This window comes from Polypterus senegalus, chromosome 9 (genome assembly GCF_016835505.1).
Source record: "Polypterus senegalus isolate Bchr_013 chromosome 9, ASM1683550v1, whole genome shotgun sequence".
NCBI lineage: Eukaryota > Metazoa > Chordata > Cladistia > Polypteriformes > Polypteridae > Polypterus > Polypterus senegalus.
The window spans coordinates 104,717,715-104,735,771 of record NC_053162.1 but is presented as its reverse complement, the minus strand read 5'-3'; the positions used below and the strand labels follow the sequence as shown (position 1 = coordinate 104,735,771).

General features: G+C 40.7%; 1 protein-coding gene across 2 annotated transcripts in view; it reads right to left on the bottom strand.

Annotated features, from left to right (window-relative positions):
• The window catches only part of LOC120535610 (granule associated Rac and RHOG effector protein 1-like), a 207,281-nt gene that overhangs the window by 83,267 nt on the left and 105,957 nt on the right, over window positions 1–18,057 (bottom strand). The gene's annotated exons all lie outside the window — the stretch shown is intronic.

Here is an 18,057-nt window from a genome sequence, read left to right as displayed (position 1 = left end):
AGTAAATATAAAAAACTGAAATAAAATTTCCTTAAAATACATACAAATAAAATCTGTACAAAAATACTTATCCGTAATACATATGGCATAAAAGAAAATAAAATTCAAATACATATACACACACACTATATATATATATATATATATATATATATATATATATATATATATATATATATATATATATATAGTCACAAGAACGAGACATGGACAGATAAAGAGTTGGGGCAGCCACCCGTATATTGTGGTATCCTGGCTGCCAAGTCGTTTTTCTTGTAAAATACAGAGCACTGAAGTGCATACAACCGAGTCCAAAACAAGACTGAGGAAACAAAGGAAAGGGGCAGGTTTTAAAGGGGAGACAGGAAGTGAGGTCGTATGGATCTGGCACGTGGTCTTCCACCATTGGCTCAGTGCGGAGGTGACATCAGAGGGACTGGAGCTGGTGTGGCCGAGTTCCATTGGCTCAGTCCCGAAGTGATGTCAGGAGATCCAGGTGAAATCCCCGGGATGGTCTACAGGCAAGGAGAAAAGAGTCAGTGCACTCTGCCACACCCCGCATGCCTCGAACTGCCTTCACTCAAGCCCTTTAGCTGCCTCCCATGCGCGTGTGTGACAAGGCCCCCTTAGCCCAGACCCGGCGGGTCGGGCGACCTAACCGAGAGGTCGTGAACCCGAGAAAGGGCATCAGCGTTGGCGTGGAGCGCCCGGCGATGAACGAGCGAAAACTTGTACGGCTGCAGGTCAAGAAACCACCGGGTGACCCGCGGATTCGACTCCTTGTGGAGGGCCATCCACTGTAGGGTGCATGGTCCGTGACAAGGGTGAATTCCCGGCCCAACAGGTAGTACCTCAGCTGAGTAATCGCCCATTTAATCGCCAGAGCCTCCCTCTCCACCGCAGCATACCTGGTCTCCGGTCCAACAGTTTCCGCTCAGGAACATGATGGGGTGCTCCACACCATCGACGCTTTGGCTCAGCACGGCGCCCAGGCCTGTGTCCGAAGCGTCCGTCTGGAGGATGAAAGGCAAAGAAAAGTTAGGTGCCATCAAAACAGGTGTGGACGTAAGGGCCTGCTTTAAGTCACCAAATGCGCCTGTTTTTTCAGTCCATGCCACAATGTTCGGGGCCTCTTCTTTGTTAAATCAGTCAAGGCGCCGCTCTCTCCAAAACCGAGGTACAAACCGGCGGTAGTACCCGCTAAGCCGAAAGGCTTGGACCTGCCGCTTGGTTCATGGACGGGCCATTTCAGAATGGCATCAATTTTGGAGCACTGTGGCCTTACGGTACCCACCCACCAGGTAGCCTAAATATTTGGCCTCGCTTAATCCAAGAAGCATTTCCTGGGATTAATCCGAGCCCGCCTCACCAAGTGTCCGTAATACCGCTTGGACATGCTGTAGGTGTTCCTTCCATGTGCTGGAATAGATGACCACGCCATCCAGGTAGGCAGCACTGTATGAGTTATGAGGCGAAGCACTTTGTCCACCAGACGCTGAAAGGTTGCTGGAGCCCGTGTAACCCAAATGGAAGGACACGATACTGCCAGTGTCCGCTAGGGGTACTAAACGCGTTTTACCTTCGGAGTCCGTTAAAGGAACCTGCCAGTACCCTTCGTCATGTCAAGTGTGGTCAGGTATTGAGCCTGTCCAAGCCTCTCGAGGAGGTCGCCCACGCGTGGCATTGGATAAGCATCAAATTGGGAGACTTGATTAAGCCGACGGAAGTCATTGCAGAACCTCCAACTTCCGTCAGGCTTACCGACGAGCACAATGGGGCTGGACCAGGGACTATAACTTTCCTCAATCACACCTAGCTCCAGCATGCGCTTGATCTCAAGCTCCACTTCAGCCTTTTTTGCCTCGGGAAGACGATACGGGCGTTCTCGGACAACAACCCCGGGCTCTGTCACGATGTTGTGCTCAATCAGAGAGGTCCTTCCGGGTTCTCACTGACTACCTCCCGACGGGTCCGGATAACTGTTTCCAGCTCCTGCCGCTGTCTGGGACTTAAGTCCGTGCGAAGTTAAGGTCGTGTGTGAGCGAAGAGTGAGCGGGCTGGCGGAGGAGGGATCGGGGTCCCTGTCCTTCCACGGTTTCAGCAGGTTCACATGATAAACCGCTCCTTTGGCCGGCGATTGGGTTGACTCACCAAATAGTCGACCAGTCCCTTCCTCTCCTTAACTTCAGAGGGGCCCTGCCAGTGGGCAAGCAATTTAGAGTGGGAGGTAGGCACTAGGACCATGACCCGATCTCCGGCGGAACTCCCGAAGAGACGTGCGCGGTTGTAGTACCGGCCTGTGCTGCTTGAGCTCCTCCATGTGACTTTTAAGGACAGGCGAATCTTTCCAAATCTATCGCGTAACTGCGGTATACTCCAGTATGTTTGTGGAGGGAAGAGCCTCTTCTTCCCAGCCTTCTTTCAAAATATCTAATATGCCCGAGGTTGTCGCCCGTACAGTAGTTCAAAAGGGGAGAACCCGTGGAGGCTTGTGGGACTTCCGATAGGCAAAAGGACGAGGGGAGGAGCTGATCCCAGTTCCTTCCATCCTCGCTGACCACCTTACGCAGCATTTGCTTGAGAGTTTGATTAAACCTCTCTACTAATCCGTCGGTTTGAGGATGATACACGAGGTCTTTAAATGCTTTATTTTCAGTAATCTGGCAGTCTCCTTGAACGTTTCCGAGGTGAAGGGGTCCCCTGGTCTGTCAAGACTTCTTTGGGGATCCCCACGCCAATACCCCTAGTAATTCCCGTGCGATGGCTTTAGAGGTAGCTGAGCGCAACGGAACAGCTTCGGGTATCGTGTAGCGTAATCCACGAGGACTAAAATGTACTTGTGTCCTCGGGCTGAGGGCTCCAGGGTACCCACCAGGTCGACCCCGATTCTGTGGAAGGGAACGCCAATCAGTGGAATAGGAACGAGAGGAGCACGGTCCCTCCTAGGAATTTGTCGCAGTTGACACTCCTGGCTGGAAGCGCAAAAGCGGCTAACCTCCTCATTAATTCCTGGCCAGTAGAAACGGAGCTTGATCCGCTCCAGAGTTTTTTCGGTGCCCAGGTGGCCACCTAGGAGGTGGGCGTGTGCTAGCTCGCAGACCTGCCGCGGAAGGTACGCTGCACCAGCAGCAGCCTCGTCTCCTGCCCGTCATGCATTGCTACACGGTAAAGGAGGTCATTATCTAGCACAAAGTAGGGGCCCTGTGGCATCGACTGATTAGTGCGCTGGCCATTGACAAGGACCACTGCATTTTTTACAAACTTCAGGGAGTCATCATTCCATTGCTCCCTTCTAAAAGAAGCCGGCGTTTCTTTAAATTGGAACCGCAACACGGAGAGAGGGTCAGCGTCGACCTCAATGGGCGTGGTTTCTCCCGCTCCGCCGGCGTCGTGGTGGATGACGTGTTAGCCCGCGACGGCCGGGAGTTGCCACGCCAGTCAGGGCGACGCTTCGTCTCTCTGCCGGCTGATTACACGGCGTGGAGGCAGCTTGAGACGGGTTATCTCCGCCCATAACGAGGCCCAAATTAACCCCGGAGTGGTATGTGTCTCACCGCTTTTGATTTTAGACCAGTCCGCCCTAGTATCACCGGGTGTGGAGGATCAGGTAGGACCGCTACGGTGAGTTTACTGAACTGACCCTCCGTAACTGATGACACAGCGGCGGACCTGTACCAGCGGATGTCTCCGTGGACACAGGTTATACCGGTCTTAAATTTTAGCCACTGTTGCGGTTGCACAAAGCGGCGGGCAACAATGGAAATGTTGCTGCCGTCGAACAAACCTGTGGTCTTGTGTCCGCTGGCGATCACCACGCCAGTATGTGGGACCGCCAACGGATTAGCAGAGCACACCAACCCTCCTCGCCTCCACCTGCATTCCTCCTTGCCCCAAGCGGTTTGCGCCAGCGCACGCTGGCGCCGTCTGAGCTCCGGATTGTACAGGGAGGGGCTAGGTCTTGGAACGTACCCGGCTGGGTTTGACATGAGGACGGTTCTGCTCCCCCAGAGTGTGAGGCCGCCCTCTGCGTCTCCATAAGCTCTATGAGCTCAGACATGTTCTTAAACTGCTCGCCCCAAACCGGCTGGGTGAAGCCACGGGGAAGCGCTTCCAGGAGCAGATAGCAAGCTACCTGCTCTATTATTTGGTAGGGCGTGTTTTCAAATGGCCGTAGCCAATGCCCTACCATTGCCCATAAGGACCAGGCTTGTCTGTTGGTCGGCGCTCAGGGTCCAACCTCCATTTTTATTTTATTCACCTGCCAGTCTGGGGCACCCCTAGGTGGTAAATGGGGCTTTGGTTTCGAGGGAGGCAGGCACTCTCCCCAGGAGAGCATACTGAGTCCCTTTGCCTCCCCCCTCCAGGGCAGCCCAATTCTGTGAGCCCCACCCGCACACTCCCTGGCCTCTCCAGATGGCCTAGTTATGAGTGCTGGGAGCGGAGCCCGCACCGGGTCACGCCGGACCGCGGGCACCCTCCCGCCTGAAGACTCGGCCCGTACGCTCCCACCTGGGTATATTGCAGGTCCTGTCCCCTTCTCCTCTGGGACTTCTCCATCCTGCCGACTACGCCACTGTCACAAGAACGAGACATGGACAGATAAAGAGTTGGGGCAGCCACCCGTATATTGTGGTATCCTGGCTGCAAAGTCGTTTTTCTTGTAAAATACAGAGCACTGAAGTGCATACAACCGAGTCCAAAACAAGACTGAGGAAACAAAGGAAAGGGGCAGGTTTTAAAGGGGAGACAGGAAGTGAGGTCGTATGGATCTGGCACGTGGTCTTCCACCATTGGCTCAGAGCGGAGGTGACATCAGAGGGACTGGAGCTGGTGTGGCCGAGTTCCATTGGCTCAGTCCCGGAAGTGATGTCAGGAGATCCAGGTGAAATCCCCCGGGATGGTCTACAGGCAAGGAGAAAAGAGTCAGTGCACTCTGCCACACCCGGCATGCCTCCAACTGCCTTCACTCAAGCCCTTTAGCTGCCTCCCATGCGCGTGTGTGACAATATATATATATATATATATATATATATATACATACATATATATATATATATATAATATACATACATACATACACTCAACCATATAACTCACTCAATCAATTAATTGGTATTGCCAATAAATCACTAATGGAAAATGTAATGTAAAATTAAATGAAAGTATACCTGTACTTCTAGTTTTTAATTATTTTTGATAATAAATTGCACTACAGCTTATTTAATGGTAAATAATAATTCTTTACATTTATAATAGCGCTTTCTCACTACTCAAAGCGCTCTCCACAAGTATACATTTACTATATTTATACAGCCTTTTTTTCAGTGTATCAGCTAGACATTCATAATTCTTGAGGTGTAATTATAAATATAGATTAGCATATTAAAAATGCAGTACTTATTTCTAACCAAAACAAACACTGTATGACACACAGGAACAAATATTAAACACAGTACAAAAAACTCACAAATTGATCAAATGTTCATAAATTGTTTATCAAAAAGTCAAAACACTAACATGCTTAACAGGTTTATAAGTTTTTAAAAGACACATTTTGCTGTTAAACTATCAAGACTGTTAACTAAGCAGCAATTTCAAATACACCTTTATCGTTCTTTTTCCAATTGAAAAAGTAAGCTACTCCATGTTATTACTTCACTTTTTTAACATAAAGGCTGATATTCAAACTGTCGCTCATTCTCTTAAAAATAAGCCTTACTTTGCTATGTTTACACTACAGGAAGTTAGCTGTATATCTTACGTAAAGGAGCACTGCAACTAAATTACCGTCAAGCTTAAAAAAAACAGGGTCTGAAAAAACTTTTTTGTGATCAGCAAATGTACTTATCACAGATAGAGTCTTTTTAGTGAAAATTGGCAGATTCATATCAGTGACCGATCAATCGAAGCATCTCTACGTTATCCAATGTAAATTAGAAGGTCAGAATACATTACAATAAAGTAGCTACGACACAGTCAAATAGTGCCTTCCATAGATGTTAAATAAAGATGTGACCACTGAAGTGGCTGTCATATAATCCTTTGGTGCCCAGTCAAGGATTAGAATGCTGAGACAGGAATGATTTTGCAGTGAGAAGTAACTTATTAAATTAACTGTCTTGAAACTTAAATTAACTATCTATATGGTATTGAAGTAAAGCAAAAAGTTAGCACACATTGGGTATTTCTTTGTATTTTAGAAAGAATTATATTGCTGAGATTCAAGGAATTAAATGACCCTTCATAGGTGAAAGGAATCAGTGATTTATGAGCAGGTGCTCTTTAATATCAAACTACTGTTTTTTTCATTAATAAAAGACAATAACCTGTCAGCAGCAAAATACTTTTGGTGAATCAACAGAGAGCAATGCATAGCCTGGAGTTTATCTTATAAGTGCTCCTGTACGTAAAGTTTTAAGAACATCTAATAATAAATGTCTTACCAAAGTTTTCTTAAAAAACAAAAGGGAAAAAAAAAAAAAACTTGCATGGTTTCATATCAAATGTATGGCAGTTGCGCCACTTGCTACAGTATAGTTTACGCAAACATCTTTTTATTTTCATCTGATTCATATTTTCTTCAAATGGTTGATAGCATCAGTTTGCAAAATTGAAATAAATTCAGATCAGTTTATTTTTGTATAGTGCTCTTCCCTATAAGCGTTGTGGCAGGATTACAGGTAGAATGCAAGTATGAATTTTATAATTTAGCACATACAGAATTAGTACACATAAGGAGACAGATTTGTTTAAATAAAAAAGAAAACTAAGTAGTTTGAAGCTAATTAACATAACTGGAAAATATACAATACAATACAGTTTATTTTTGTATAGCCCAAAATCACACAGGAAGTGCCGCAATGGGCTTTAACAGGCCCTGCCTTTGACAGCCCCCAGCCTTGACTCTCTGAGAAGACAAGGAAAAACTCCCAATAAAACCTTGTAGGGAAAAATGGAAGAAACCTCGGGAAAGGCAGTTCAAAGAGAGACCCCTTTCCCAGGTAGGTTGGGCGTGCAGTGGGTGTCAAAAGTAGGGGGTCAATACAATACAATATACAGAACAGAACAATTCCTTAAGACAGCATAATAATAAAAATTTTAGAAGTGCGGTTTAACAGTAGATGATATGACATAATTAGGTTTGGATATTTTAAGAGTCCTGGAGACCTCATCCATCTAGCTGCCTCCCCATTTGGCCATGCCACGGCTGAAACGTTGCTCCGATGAAAGGACCCTCTTTCCCATGATTCCTGTGATCCTCCATCAGGGATGACTTTACCATAGGCAGGCAAACAACTTGGCAGGTGGGCCGTGGCACCAATTGCCACATTTGGGTACCAAATATCTGTCCATTAATTAATTGTTAAACTAAGCTCAAGACAACAACAGCAGCAGCTTTGGAGAAACTAAACCTTTCGTGTCCATGGTTAACTGTAAGAGTTTGCTTTGCTATGAATTTGGGCAAAATCGTGGAAATGTTTAGGAATTTCACAGAACTCTTGTCAAGTGCATTTAAATCAGTAATACACTAATTTTGACTGGATTATAAAGGTGAAATGTTCTTTTAAGTATCCCAGAGGATTGCGGAAGTGTTTGATGACTATACTGGACCGATTATTATTACAGCCAAAAATGTGACCTTTTGAATCATGGATGTTGTGACGATGTGGGTTCAGCTCCATGCTCCCTTCCTTACTTTTTGGGAGCTTTTGAAACCCATACCATCAGTAATGTAACAGGATGAGCTGGACAATGAGGACACTAACAAAGCAAGGGGAAAGGTGCAAAAGTGCAAACAGTGCTTTTATTATATTATGTGATATCAACTACTGTTAAATTCTGGTCCGTACTTGTAAAATTTTTATTTTTATACTGTATTGAGGATTTGTCCGGATCTGTGTATTGTATTGACCCCCTTTTTGACACCCACTGCATGTCCAACCTACCTGGAATGGGGTTTCTTTTTGATCTGCCTTGTATTGTATTGTATTACAACAACAAAACCAGTGTCCAATATAAATAGTGCAGTGCATCAAAACGTCAATAAAAAAAGAACCCATTAAAAACAGTGCAAATGTGGAGGTTAAAATCCAGTAAATAAATCCATTAAAAACAAAGTTAAAATAATGTCTGGAAGCAGTCCTTTAAAAACAAAACCCTGTGCCTTCTTCAACTGGTGGCACCCCTGCACTCTCCCATTCGGGCCATGCACCAGGGGAGTTGTCCTACCTGCAGCCGACCTTCTCTGCCTGCTGGTCTGGTAGCTTCCTGAACACTGGCTTCGTTCAGCACTCACCCAGACCAGAGACTTGGGTTCCATCAACGGCCAGGGTGCTCACGTTGGGGTTTCCGATCCCAAATCTCTGACTCCCGCTGCCTTCACGGTCTTATATGGCGAGTCATTCACTCTGCTGGTCACTCCAGCTCATGAGATCGGTCAGCTGGAGCAACCGCTTCCTGCTTCCCTTATCAAGTGTTGGCCTAACACTCCTACCAGGTCTCTCCTTTCAGTTGCCATCTTCCCAGTGAGCCTGTTCTCGCTTGCACACTTGCTCTCGCACCGATCTTGCCAGTCCCCACATGTTGCTGTATGGGGGCATTTCTTTTGTACTCCAACACACAGTCACTGATTACAACCGCATGCGAATGAAGAAAAATACTAAAATAGGCAGGCATCCAAGAATTGTTTTTTACTTTAATTTAATGATTTTCTCACAATACAGTGGTTTATAAATTCTCCTACCATCCATTTTGCCATTGCAACTGCTTTCAGATACAACTGGGTATGATAAAACAAAAACTAGGAGAAGGTAAAAGCAATCTGAGCCTCTTTTGTCATTTTATACTACAGATGATCTATCAGCTGACTGATGACTGTAATCACTAAATTGAAGTGAATACTTCAACTGCAATCATTCTCATACAAAATATGTGCAATATTTAGGACAATAAATGTGGCATGTGATAGAAAACCATGACACACTATCATAGTACAATTTAGAACTGACATTTGCAAATAAGGTGTGACAAGGTAGTATAGAGGTTCACAGCCTAATACAGCATAATGGGTTCAAATACTGTGCCTGGTCATTGTGTGGTTTGTATGTTCTTCTCCTGTCTGTGTGGGTGTTTTTCTATGTACAGTAATCCCTCCTCGATCGCGGGGGTTGCGTTCCAGACCCCCCGCGATAGGTGAAAATCGCGAAGTAGAAACCATATGTTTGTATGATTATTTTTATATATTTTAAGCCCTTAGAAACTCTCCCACACTGTTTATAAATATTCTCCGCACAGTTATACAGTAAACCCTTGTTTATCACGGTTAATCCGCTCCAGACAGATAAATGAATTTCCACGTAGGATTCTTTATTTATAAATCTAATATTTTCGCAGTTAGAGCATAGAAAACCTGTTTACGACCTTCTAAATACGTTTTTTAACATTATTAGAGCCCTCTAGACATGAAATAACACCCTTTAGTCAAAAGTTTAAACTGTGCTCCATGACAAGACAGAGATGACAGTTCTTTCTCACAATTAAAAGAATGCAAACATATCTTCCTCTTCAAAGTGCGTGTAAGGAGCGGAGAATGTCAGAGAGAGAGTAAAGTAAACAATGAAAAATCAATAGGGCTGTTGCGCTTTTAAGTATGCAAGCACCGCGATAAAGCAACGGCAATGAAGGGATCAATGCGAAGGTAGCCTTTCAGCATTTTTTACAGGAGCGTCCCTATCTTCTAAGCAAACAGCTTCTGTGCAAACACAGAGAGAGAGAGTAAAGTAAACAATGAAAAATCAATAGGGCTGTTGCGCTTTTAAGTATGCAAGCACCGCGATAAAGCAGCGGCAATGAAGGGATCAATGCGAAGGTAGCCTTTCAGCATTTTTTACAGGAGCGTCCGTATCTTCTAAGCAAACAGCCTCTGTGCAAAAGCCCTCTGCTCACATCTCCTCTGTCAAGCGCAGAGAACGTCAGAGAGAGAGAGAGAGAGCGAGATTAAAGCAAACAATCAAAAAATCAATAAGTGAGCTTTTGGACGCACCTCGATAAAGCGGCATTTCTTAGAGGAGCGTCTGTATCCACTAGGCAAACAGCTTCTGTGCAAACAGCACCTCTGCTCACACCCACTCCGTCAGGCGCAGAGAATGTCAGAGAGGGTGAGATAGAGGCAAAGACAAGCAAACAATCGAGCACCGCGCAGAAGGCATATCTTATAGCATTGAGGAGTTTTAGTTAATATGTAATACGTGCTCTGATTGGGTAGCTTTTAAGCCATCCGCCAATAGCGTCCCTTGTATTAAATCAACTGGGCAAACAAACTGAGGAAGCATGTACCATAAATTAAAAGACCCATTGTCCGCAGAAATCCGCGAATCAGCGAAAAATCCGCAATATACATTTACACATGCTTACATATAAAATCCGCGATAGAGCAAAACCGCGAAAGTCAAAGCGTGATACAGCAAGGGATCACTGTACTCTTATTTTCCTCCCACAACCCAAATTAGCCCTGTGTGACGGTGGGTGTGTAGGCCCTACAATGAACCAACACCACATCAAAGGTTATTTGTAATTTATGACCAGTGTAATTCCTTTTTTTTGGTAATTCTTATATGTGTTTAAGGGTTGTTATTTGTATTTGAACATCAGTAAAAAGCTAAATATTCAGTTAGGAAAATATAAAATACTCTCTACCTCACTACATCTTTATGGCTTAATAAAAAGATATAACAGTTTGGATAGTCTACTTTCACTCAGTAAAGCTATTCAATAAAAATTCAAAAGTATCTGCTCACATTTCAACAAATTCCTCATAAACTAAAGGAACTCTTGTGCTTTTTTCAGTGTGACATCAGTCATGAGGGTCCAACTCAGGACTTCAAAAAATACGTATTTGAAGAATCCAAAGTAGTTAAAGGAATGCTCTACCCAAAAACAGCATTTTTTAAATAAACTTGTACTAGGGTGGCCAGTGGTGTACAACAGCAAATGATGTAAAAATAATCAATGGGAAAAAAAAAGAATGTTATCCGGTCCTAATAATCCACATGTCCGTTATCCAGTCATATGCTCAAAATGTGTAAAAGGCTTAGTCTCAGTACTTTAGCAAAACTAACTTTATTCAGCTTGAAATAGGAACAGCGTGGTTATTTATTGTAGCGGGATCTATCATTCTCCTATACATAGTCACAGCAATCAGGCAGGGTCGTGGCCAAGTAATCCTGTTTCCATCATTTATAATATTCCTTGTATTACCCATTGATGGCAGGTGCTTATAGCATGTCTTTCTGGATTCGCTTTTTACAGCGAACTGCTACAGGGGGGGGACTGCGATTGCTTTGGGACGTTCTTCCGCATGTCGTCCTGTTGGGTGGAATCCCACAAGAATTTAGAAACTCACTCACACCAGCCATGATTCTTTTCAAAGGTAAAGTGCAGTTTAATTTGTTTTATGTATTTTTACTTTATATTTTGGATTAATCATTTTTATACGGATAGTTTTGGGTTGTGGAACGAATAATCTGAGTTTCCATTATTTCTTATGGGGAAATTCACTTTGATATACGAGTGCTTTGAACTGCGAGCACTTTTCCAGAACGAATTATGCTTGCAAACCGAGGTTCCACTGTATAATTCTAGTTTGGCATCTCAAGATACACTCCTAAGCCAGTTGTATTATTTTAAAACGCAAAAGCATATTTTGCATAAAGATACTAAAAGGATGATATTTATCCATCACTTCCACAAATCATGGCTGAATTTACAGTACAAATAATAAAACGGATTTCACTGTCAACTCCAGCAATACACATACACATCAAAAACATTTTTTTCCTCTAAAAGTTTGTATTGTTGGGGCTGTAGCCAACAGTATTCTACTAGGAATGGAAATATTAGAGAAAAAAACCATGAAAGTCACTTAATACCCCCACTAGAGGATTCCTTACTGGTGAAGAGTATGCCACACTTGCCTAGCCATCCACCAAAAACAAAGGATTCCTGAGGAATGCCAAGGCAGTTTGTAACCTTGAAGAAAGAGGGGATAAACTCCTGTAGAGGTCATCCAAGTTTTAACTAAAAGAATACAGAGTGATGGAAGTATATTCTGGCAATAACCAACATCAAGATTCAATCTCTATTTTTCATTTACTTAATACACTGTAATAATACAAATTAAGCCTTCTGATTCAAACATACAGATGACACTAGGTGGTTTTAGTGTATTCAAAAGGTTTAAGTTTTTAGGTAGTTCTAGTATCATTTTCTGACACCAGAGTCCTTTATTCATCTTTGTTCTGTCTCTCTGAGCAGGCCTTTGCTCTTTTAAGGCCTTCAAATTGGGATGCTGGGTGGTACAGCATCACCTGAAAATTGTGAGGTTTTTATTAGGACAAAAATGTCTCATTACATACTACAATTACAAAATGGCCAGAATCTGAATTTATTTCTTTTTATATTAATTATTTTTTTTAATGATAGCATTCTTAAAAAAAACAGAAGAAATGCACCTCAGCACCAGAGGTCAAGTGCATTTTGCCACAAATGCACACCTAGGATCAGCATAGCAAGTAGTTCAGTGTAAAAGATGACCATTATTGCATATGCAGATACAGGAAACCCCAGGTGGATCTGTGGAAGACCGACTTCTGCTAGTTCTATGCTTATACACTCCTGCAGTTCTTTCTCTTTCTCTCTCTCTCTACACACTGATTAGTTTATACTTCCCAGCTTTTCAACTCTTCTTTAGACCCTTCTACTCAAGATGACACAAAAAACTACTAGATACCTTTTTTCTTCTTAACCAATCATTGACGTCATCTGTGGACACTGGTTTAAAATGTTAGTGCTTTGGCAAAGTTATTCTAGGCTTTTCTAGCAGGTACATTAATACTAGTAAAACAGAACATTTTGTATGTTGATTTTTGTTTATTAATTTATTTTAACAGTGTTTTTTCTCTTTAAATGATCTGATCTTGTAACAATGTTGCGCATATTTGTAAATTTTCACTCTAGGTAGTTTATGTAAAACCCAAAACTAAGTCAAAAGTCTATTTCTGTTAGAAGCACATTATCAATGCGAGAGTGGTATGGTACATGATGTATATAATGTTCAAGTTTCGGTTTCTGTAAAACATGTTTGCTTTCTTGTTAATAGCACACTTTCAAATCTGCATGTGCAAAGTAAAAAAAAAAACAAATAACTTAATTTTAGTCATATAATTGTCTAATTAACAATCATTGTATTTTGGTTGTATGGCAAGGCTACCAAGATTAATTTTGGAGAGGTTTACATAGTTTAAGCTAGTAATACTGGTCCCTTTGCTACTACAAACATTAATTCTAGGGTAAAGTAACATGACCCAAAACAAACCAGGACTTCGGTATCAACCTAATCTCTAACATATTCACTAGATGATGTGGGATTTGGTGGTAGTATTCAGTAAGATTAAAACTGACAAATCCTGAATGTCTGTAGAAACGAACACAAAATGAGTACATTGAATTACTTTATAATTTATGCCTTATGTTTTATTATATATTTACTCCACCACTAACATTCTATAAAGCTATAATAACCTGTGCTTGAATAAACAAGTTACCAAATGAGCAAGTATACACAGTATTAAACAATAAGCAATCAAATTAGCTAAAAGAAAAAAGCAATCAAAAAGTCTATGTAAATAAGTGTAAACAAATATATCACAGAAAAATGTAATAAAAGTAAAAAGGTATACTGTTTTGGAGATTATACATCCTTATTTTCAGAGGTGAGGACTACAACAAAAGAATTTCCATGCAGTGAAACGTTTTCCCTTACTTGTCGGACTGAGCAAGTTATCAGGGTCTTATAAGTATATACCAGGTCTTTTTTTATTTTTTTTATTTTTTTTATTTTAAATAATTTCCCAGTTTCTCCCAGATCACTTCTGGGACATGGATGTAACAGGTTACTTTGGTGGTTCTCCATAAGAGTCTCATTCTGTTTCTAATTTTATTTATTTTCTCTACCTTTATGCATAATTTCATATTCAGTAACTCCTTCACTCTGAATACAGGCAAAACCAGTAACTTAGGCATATCTGAACATGTCACAGGCAGATGATCCATTTCAAGTACTGTACATTTATTCACTTGTTGTTTACTGTAATAAACTTTGCAGTTAATAATCCATTCTTCTTTGAATTCTATTAATCTTATTTAGAGTCAAGTAGGTTAATTCCTTGATATATTATAAGGTTTCAAAACTCTTTTGGGACTTCCCCCAACAGGACGACACATTGAAGTGTGTCCCAAAGCGCGATCGCCGAGCCTGAGGAAGACAGTTTATCAGTTGTTGGGGCAACCACATGCTCCCAAAAATGTAGGAGCTCGCAGCTAAAGCAGATCCAAGTTGATTGCGGTCGCGTTATAAGCGCTTGTCATCAATGGGTGACACAAGGAATATTATAAATGCTAGGAACACGAATACTTGGCCACTAACCTGGCCATGACCCAGCCTGATTGCTGTGACTGTGTATAGGAGAATGGTAGATCCCGCAACAATAAATAACCACGCTGTTCCTATTTCAAGCTGAATAAAGTTAGTTTTGCTAAAGTACTGAGACTAAGCCTCATGTTTTGGGCTGCAAGACAGACTCGCACATCATATATATGATGTCAAAGATACTTCAATGTATCCCTTAACACTAGAATTACCAAAGCCTACGAAAAAACTCGTAAATCCATCCCACCTTAAATCCCTTCTCACCTCTCCGTCAGCGTCTTTTGTCTTTTAAATGTGTCGATAAACAGCTTGCTATCACATCCCCCCACCACCACACAAAGTTATCTCAGCTCAAGTCTGTTTACCTGCATGTCAGTAGCTTAGAGTGAGAAGTCAAGTAAAATTACACCTTTTATAAACACTATATCGTTATTTGGAACACATGCATTTTATGTGTGTTCCGTGTTTACAACAATCTATGTAAACACATCGTTAAAACAGAAACGTTTATCATGTTTTAGTAATAATTGACAAAATGTAGACATGAAGTATATAATGTGCGAAGCCTGAAGTCCAAATATACATTTTCTATAACACATTTATTTATTTACACTCACATGCTGTTTTTCTTTATTGTCACATTTCATAGCACTTTTATTTATTTGCATATTTATTTCATTTTGTCTGAAATATTCCTCCATAATTGGGTACACACAACAGTTGTATTAACAGCTCTGAAGAAGGGAGAAATTGCCTTGAAATGCAATTTGGTTTTCTCCAGGAATACCGAATACACTAAGCAAAACTCATGATGCTTTCCTAACTCAATTGGCTACACTGCTTATTTCCACACCACAGTGGACTATGTCATAACTCAAAATCATTTGGTTTAAATCATTTCAGCATTCTGGATACTCACTTGTCTCTCTTTCTCCCTTGTTGTGTGCATTATACAGTGTGTGTTTATCTTTATATAATGTTTGTGTTCATTTTTCATGTTTCAATATAACTGTATATCATGCCCATACAAACAATTTAATATATGGTGTGATATACTATTTTACAAATATTTTTTTATTTTATTGATTTTTATTGTAATCATTCCATACAGATAAATCAATTTTTACAAAAAATAGGATTGAAAACAAATCAACCCCCACCCCTGAGAAAGAGAGCATGGGCAACGGAGTAAAACTTGTAAAAATACATAAATTGATGAGTTTAATAAGCGGATAAAGATAAATGGAGAAGAAACAGAAATGGGAAGAGAATCTACCTCTTCCGTGCTTTAAGAGCTTATTCTAAAATATTATTGATTAGATCCTGCCAGGTTTTGAAAAAGTTCTGCACAGATCCTCTAACTGAGAATTTGATTTTTTCCAATTTCAAATAATATACAACATCAGTTACCCACTGACTTAAAACAGGAGAGTTAGGATTCTTCCAGTTTAGCAAAATAAGTCTGCGTGCCAATAGCGTAGTGAAGGCAATCACAGTTTGTTTGTCCTTCTCCACTTTAAGCCCATCTGGGAGAACACCAAACACAGCTGTTAATGGGTTAGGAGGGATTGTGATACCAAGGCTGTCTGAAAGGCACTTAAAAATTTTTGTCCAGAATGATGTTAATTTGGTGCAGGACCAAAACATGTGACCAGTGAGGCTGGAGCTTGATTGCAGCATTCGCAGGTTGGATCTTGCCCTGGAAACATTTTGGACAGTTTTAAGTAAGACAGATGTGCTTGATGTAGAATTTTGAGTTGAATAATTGTATGCTTTGCGCATATGGAGCTCGAGTGAATTATCTGCATTGCTGCCTTCTACTCCTTTTCTGATATGTTGAGTGATAGATCTTTTTCCCATTGTCCTCTTGGATCTTTGAAAGGGAGGGACTATAAAATAATTTTAAATATTGTAGAAATGCTGGAATGTAATTGTTCATAGGATACAAAGATGTTGTCTATATAAAGATCTCTAAGCAATATAATCCCAAATGTTTTCCATATATTAAAAACTGCATATGTTTGTGAGGGATGAAAAAGGTGGTTCTCATGCAGAGGTGCCACAGATAAAAGATTCTCCATCTAAAAATTCTTTCTACATTGGTTCCATAGTCTGAGTGAGTGAAGCACAGTTGGGTTATTAGTATATTGGCAATAACTTGCATTTATAGGGGCACAAAGCAGGGAGTATAAAGTAGTACTGCAGAATTTTATTTCTATTACTGACCAAGCCTGTATGCTCATCTACTTGTGTCCAGGTTTTTATAGATTGTATTTTTGCTGCCCAGTAATAAAACTGAAAGTTAGGTAGAGCCATGCCACCTTCTGCCTTAGGTCTTTGTAGGGTCGCTCTTTAGATACATGGATATTTTGGTTTTCAAATAAATGAGGTTATTGTTGAATCTAATTGCTTAAAAAATGATTTATTTATGTATATTGGAATGTTTGGAGATAAAAAGAGACGCAGCAAAAAATAAATAAAAATCAGTAGCTTCTGCGAAGTTGTTTCTGAGTTTAGAGTTTATCTCTGTCAGATAAACTCTGATAGAGAGTCAAACAGAAATGGTGAAAACAGCAGCAATTAATCAATTATATTTTTAGATTCTAATAAACTGCCACATTGTGTATCCAATTTGAACAAATCCATAAAGATAAAGATTAATTTCTATTTACATGAATATTTATAATTTAGATTTTTTTTATTTGGTGGGGAAGTGGTACATCAAAAAATGATCTTGTTTTAACCCTCTTAACAAACTATTTTTTTTCTTCTAAATTGCTCAATTTGTGAGAATATCAAATGCAAATAAGTCAAGCAGATTAAAAATGATTTAAACATCTTTCAAACAAATTTCAAACAAGATCACTGTTTGTTAATTCAACCCCTTGTGATGTAACAAATATCAAGGGAAAATTTAATAGCCATTCTGTATCATTAGTAGAACGCAAATCTCTGTAGAAAAATATACACATAAAAGACATACAATTGTTAGCTGTCTATTTCAATGTTCCAAAATATGCAAGGTAGAATCATTTAAGTCTTGAAGCAATGTATTTTAACACCTCAGTATAGATTTTCACACATCACCCTCACATTTCAAAGTCAACATGAACAGCTATCTATAGTTGTGCTTATTTTGTGACTGCTTAACAAGGACATCAAAGAGTGGCATAGAGAAATGCTAATGGTTTATTTTCTAGGAGGAGGTAATGGGGTAACAGACATATTACAAAATATAAAAAAGCATATTTTTTCCTTCTCTCTCTCTATCTCGACTTTTTAAATTGCTTTTGGAGTTTTTGCACTATTACGTCCTCTTGGGATGACCAAAGTTCTCTTTTCATTTTCTTCCTCCTCTGAATCATTCAATGGGTTACACGGAGTATTGCTGAAAGGGGGAGGGGTCAGTTTTGTGTTGGGTAAGGTTCTGTTTAGGAATTCTTATTACATGTTTTTGTGATTTCACTGTTTTTGTAATTAAAAAGTGAATTACAATAAATAAATAAACTTAAAAAAAAGTACCAGGAGTTGACATTTGTTTCTTTAGCGTCATGGGCTCACTACCTAAAGCA